At 40.9% G+C, this 6,000-nt stretch overlaps 1 protein-coding gene across 1 annotated transcript in view; it reads right to left on the reverse strand.

Moving 5' to 3' along the window:
- The window catches only part of apba2b (amyloid beta (A4) precursor protein-binding, family A, member 2b), a 125,333-nt gene extending 121,278 nt beyond the window's left edge, over positions 1-4,055 (reverse strand). Inside the window, exon 1 of the mRNA XM_053616532.1 lies at positions 3,691-4,055. The gene's annotated coding sequence lies outside the window, so the exon portion shown is untranslated. The remainder of the gene's footprint in view (positions 1-3,690) is intronic.
- Between the last annotated feature and the right edge of the window lie 1,945 nt (positions 4,056-6,000).

Here is a 6,000-nt window from a genome sequence, read left to right on the forward strand (position 1 = left end):
TGTTAAAAGTCTAAACTAAACTGTTAAAAGCAAGATGAGGAATTCAGTATTAAATAAAAATGGAAATCGTTGGTAAATTGCAGGGGTATAATAGGAAAAAAACACAGTTTCATAGGAACATAATAATCAACTTCAGGATGGTTAAAGGAACTCCGCTTCAGGAGAGACAGCATCACACCACGCTATTGTTGATTGTTTTCCTATAACAGCATGCTCCACGGTGTTTCATTCCGTACTTCCTGTCATCCTAAATAGCTAGCCAGCTAGTCAACCTTTAGTAAGGTAGCTTGCATGTGTCACATTACAGATGCAATAGAGATTTCAATATCTGACTCTTGATTTGCATCACCATATTTCAGGGATTTATATAACATTAGCTAAACTCATCCAATGAACACCTAATGCTTAACATTTTCTTCTTCACTACTGTCACTTGAGTTACCTAGCTACATATCTTAGCACACACAGGCTCTGTGTCTAAAAGTTTCCAGGTGTCACATCATCGTCTAATCTCAGAGGTAACAGGTTTAAAGCTGTGGAGCTGATCTTGAGAAAACACAAACTGAGCTCATCCATAACACTCCCAGAATCAATTTCTTTTACAGTTGCACTGAGAACGTCTCGGTTTTAAAGAGGAAATGTGATTTTTGTGCTGGGATAACAAATTTGCTTAAAAAAAGTCCAAAAAAAAAAAAAGTCTACAAAAAAAAAAAAGTCTAAAAAAGGACCTATTCAGAATGAGGCACCGTTTAAAAATCCCACTTTGAGTTCAGGGATCCTTTCAGCCAGCGCTCATCTCCAGATAAAAACAAAAACACCACTTTATTCTTTCCTGGAAAATTCAATTAAATGCTTCTGAAAAGAATGGAATTCCCTTTCCTCCCTTCATCTCTCTCTCTCTCTCCCCTCTCTCTCTCTCCCCTCCTTTCCTCTCTCCCTTCCTTTCCTCCCTTCATCTCTCTCTCCCCTCCTTTCCTCTCTCCCTTCCTTCCCTCTCTCTCTCCCCTCCTTTCCTCCCTTCATCTCTCTCTCCCCTCCTTTCCTCTCTCCCATCCTTTCCCCTCTCTCTCTCCCCTCCTTTCCTCCCTTCATCTCTCCCCTCTCTCTCTCTCTCTTCTCCTTTCCTCTGTCTCTGTCTCTCTCTCTCCCTCTTTTTCTCTCTCTCCCCTCCTTTCCTCTTTCTCTCCCCTCCTATCCATTCTCTGTCTCTCTCCCCCTCTTTTTCTCTCTCCCACCCTTTCCTCTCTCTATCCTCTTCTCTCTCCTCTCTTTCCCTTCCTTTCCTCTCTCTATCCTCTTCTCTCTCCTCTCTTCCCCCTCCTTCCCCTCCTTTCCTCTCTCTATCCTCTTCTCTCTCCTCTCTTTCCCCTCCTTCCCCTCCTTTCCTCTCTCTCTATCCTCTTCTCTCTCCTTTCTTCCCCTCCTTTCCTCTCTCTCCTTTTCTCTCTCCTCTTTCCCCTCCTTTCCTCTCTCTCTCCTCTTCTCTCTCCTCTCTTTCCCCTCCTTTCCTCTCACTCTATCCTCTTTTCTCTCCTCTCTTTCCCCTCCTTTCCTCTCTCTCTATCCTCTTCTCTCTCCTTTCTTCCCCTCCTTTCCTCTCTCTCCTTTTCTCTCTCCTCTTTCCCCTCCTTTCCTCTCTCTCTCCTCTTCTCTCTCCTCTTTCCCCTCTTTTCCTCTCTCTCCTCTCATTTCCTTTCTCTCTCCTCTTCTCTCTCTCCACCCTCATTTCCTCTCTTTCTTTCTCCTCTTCTCTCTCCACTCCTTTCCTCTCTCTCCCCCTTTTCCTCTCTCTCCTCTTCTTTCTCCTCCTTTCCCCTCCCTCTCTAACCCCCTCTCTTTTCCTTTCCCTTTTCTGTCTCCCTCTTTTCCTCTCTCTCTCCTCCTCTCTCCTCTCCTTTTCTCTCTCGCTTCCCTCTCTTTCTTTCTCCTCTTCTCTCTCCTCCTTTCCTCTCTCTCTAACTCCCTCTCTTTTCCTTTCCCTTCTCTGTCTCCCTCCTTTCCACTCTCTCCTCTCCTTTCCTCTCACTCCCTCTCTTTTCCTTTCCCTTCTCTGTCTCCCTCCTCTTCTCTTTCCTCTTTCCCCTCTTCTCTCTCGTTCCCTCACCTCTTCTCTCGCCTCCTTTCCTCTCTCTTTCACTCTCTCTCTCACTCCCTCTCTTTGTCTCCCTCCTCTTCCCTCCTTCCCCCTCACTCTCTCCTCTCCTCTTCTCTCTCTCTCTCTCTCTCTCTCTTTCTGTCTCTCTCCTCCTTTCCTCTCTCTAGCTCTCCCACAAGAGCCCAATTTAAAATTCTCCTGCTCCTGCTGGTGCATGAATAACGTTTTGACGCGCTCATGTGACTCGGGGTGTGTTCTTTATCATCAGAGTCGCACAGAGAGACATAACGAGGGCTCTGGGGGGAGGAGTGTGTGTGCGTGTGTGTGTCTGTGTGTGTGTGTGTGTGTGTGTGTGTGTGTGTGTGTGTGGTGCAGCTTGGCCAAGTTAACAGCAGGTTACCATCGTGGAGACATATCCACCCAGTGGGATAAGAGAACATGGCACACACACATGCGTAGAACAAGTACTGTATCTCTTCAGCATTCTCACTGCCATCTCTCCCTTTCCTTTTCTCCAAACGACTCCATCTCTTTCTCCCTTTCCTTTTCTCCAAACGACTCCATCTCTTTCTCCCTTTCCTTTTCTCCATCTCTTTTTACCCCAGATTTACATCATTACCATACAGATAGATCTATATTTCTATATAAAATCTATATACTTATCCATTCTTCCATGCATAGACCAGTCACTGAACGACCCTGAGTGGATGGAGGGAAGGTGTGGTTCCCACATGGATCACCTTCTCACTCACACATCCTTTAAGACGCCGCAGTTCACGAAAGAGAAAAAAAGCTGCACGGATGTTGTTTGTAATAGCAATCTTAAAGCTTATAACATGTTTACGACACTGCTATTACACGTTATAATCAGTCAGTGACTGGGATGGGAACAAAACAACCCTGACATGATCTATTACACATCAGATACATAATAATTAACATGCTCATGCTTTACTCTGTACTCCTTTTCACATAATTCCACTAGACCAAGTCAAATCAAATCCAATATTAATGAGCAGGATTCAGATCCTGGAACAACAAACAATTCAACTTCACTTGTTAAAATCCTAAAGCAAACAGATTAGGCACTAATAATAGATTCTGAAATAATAAAAGTTTTATTTAATTGGCAAATTACCATCACCAGTGATTAAACCTCTTTAAAGTAGGCGACTTCATGTGTACTTCAGAGTCGCAGCGTTTCTGTCGGAGAATAACAGGAAAATAATTCAACACACATTTTATACACAAGTTTGAACGCCACAGTTTATTCGCGGCTGATAGTCATAAAAACAAACAATAAACTTAATGACGATGCTCAGTCATTTTCAGGTTATATTTGGGTGGAAATGGGGTGGAAATGTATTTAACACACAGCCTGAGAGTGTAAATGAGCTTAAATAAACTGGACAGAGAAAGCAGGCATGGGTTAAATCCCACACTAATCACGGAACATTACCAGGCTATAGGGCTAATGTATAAACATAACGCCGCCGGAAGATGCTGCTCTCTCTCTCTCTCTCACTCACACACACACACACATGCTACAATAAAACCTTCAGTTTCACAGAAAGACACATAGAATACCGCGTTACCTTTATGGGCGTCGTTATTGCTGTTATCTTCACATAAAAGCCCGCAGCTGTTGAGGAGGAGACGCGCTGCACGCTGAGAGGACGCTGCTTCTCCCGAGATGCTTAACAGAGCACCAGCGTTTTAAAGGAGCAGAACCAGCGCGTGCACCTGCAGCTAATAAGCCTGCGCGCGCCGCGACCGTTATTCCGTTCCGCACCCGCGTTCCAAAAAAAACAAAACCAAAAAAAATAACCACGCCCTCTTTAAATGTGCGCCGTTCTGATTGGCTAGAAACACCAGACCGCGAAATCTAATTTTATGAATAATAATATCTTTATTGTCATCGTACAGGGAGAGTCAGAGTGCGATTTCAATCTACAGTATATTAAATAAAACAATCAGAGATGAGGTCAGAAGTTTGCATACGCCTGCAGGAATCTGCAAAATGTTAATCATTTCAAATAATAATACAAATAAAAGGGATCATAAAAATTGCATTTTGTTTTTTTGTTTTAATTTAGTACTGCCCTGAATAAGCTATATCACATAGCAGATGTTCACATATAGTCCAAAAGACACAATAATAACTAGGGATGTACCGAAATTAAAATTCTTGGCCGAAGCCGAATGTAACAAACACGTTTTTTCCATTCATTTTACCATTTTTTTCACCATTGCATAAATTAAATAGTCAAAATGTGCTTTTTACTATTTTGTCTTGCTTTTCAAAGAAAAAAATCAATTACAAAAACTACCTTTCAAAATATTTATTTAACACTGAACATTTTTTTTTCATTCCAGCAGGCACAGGCTACCAACAAGGCACAATATAACTTTACATAAATAAATGAGTAAAATAAAAATATTTTGATGTGGTCATCTTTGAGCCCCTTGAATAGCCTGTTAGTTCTATAACTGACTGCTGAAAGAATGTAACACTCTGTAGCCTACAACTAAAAACTGCATTAAAAAGTGCATTGACAAGAGTGCAGAAAATGGTTCTATTGGGTTCTATACGGCTGATTATATTGGGGATATATACCGCTGGCGTCCCTGTACACCTCGCGGAGTATTAGAGTAGATATAGTAGAGTTAGATACGTTGTTAATGTTATGTTCCTTGATAGATTTTGTTAGTTTAAACTATAGATTAGTTCATTTAGTCCCTTTGCCTGTCTTGACTGTTTTTTGGATTATGATTTGGATTTGTCTGCCTGCCCTTAAATAAACACGTCTTTACCTGCTTCCGTACTCTACTCCCTTACGTCTCCTAATGTGACAGAATACTCCGGAACAGAAACAAAAAAGTAAACATCCGAAGAGCACGTGCGTCTTGTACTTAGCTCGCGCATGCGCGCGCAACCTCATTGAGGTCGTGACATTCGTGCGTCTCACTCTGGCTGCTAGGCTATTTGGTCGCGTCATCAAACACGTCATTGTTCGGTCAAATTTATTCGGCCGAACACCAAAAATGCTTTTTTTTTTTTTTTTTTAACTATTTTCGGCCGAATAATTTCGGTTGCCGAACATTCGGTGCATCCCTAATAATAACTGAATTTACACAAATGAACCAGTTCAAAAGTTTACATACACTTGATTATTAATCCTGTGTGTTGTTACCTGGATGATCAGCGACTGTGTTTATGTTTTGTGAGAGTTGTTCATGAGTCCCTTGTTTGTCCTGAGCAGTTAAACTGCCCACTGTTCTTCAGAGAAATCCTCCAGGTCCTGCACATTCTTTACTTTTCCAGCATCTTCTGCATATTTGACCCATTTCCAACAGTGACTATATGATGTTGAGATCCATCTTTTCACACTGAGGACAACAGGGACTCGTACACGACTATTACAAAAGGTGCAATCATTCACTGATGCTCCAGAAGGCGACACGATACATTAAGAGCCAGGGGGATGTAAACTTTTTAACAGGACGACCAGAGTAATTTATTATTTTTGTTTAAATATATATTTTTTTCATTTAGTGCTGCACTTCAGAAGCTATAAGATATGTACACGTTTCCCAGAAGAGAAAATAATAACAATTTACACCTATCATTCTGTTCCATATATTAACCCTTTCATTCCTAAATTATTTACAAACAAACAAACAAACAATTATTTAGGTTCTTTAGATGTTTAAAAAATTTTTCTAAATATTACTTATTTTAAAAACTATATGGATTGTCCATATCTAGAAATACCATTTATTATAATAATAATAATGATGATGATGATGATGATGATGATTATAAACCATTTTCCGATGGTTTATAAATTTAAAAAAAATGTTGACATTTAGATCTAAAATATTTAATGTTGACAATCCAAATT

The sequence above is a fragment of the Ictalurus furcatus genome, chromosome 27 (assembly GCF_023375685.1).
Source record: "Ictalurus furcatus strain D&B chromosome 27, Billie_1.0, whole genome shotgun sequence".
Lineage (NCBI taxonomy): Eukaryota > Metazoa > Chordata > Actinopteri > Siluriformes > Ictaluridae > Ictalurus > Ictalurus furcatus.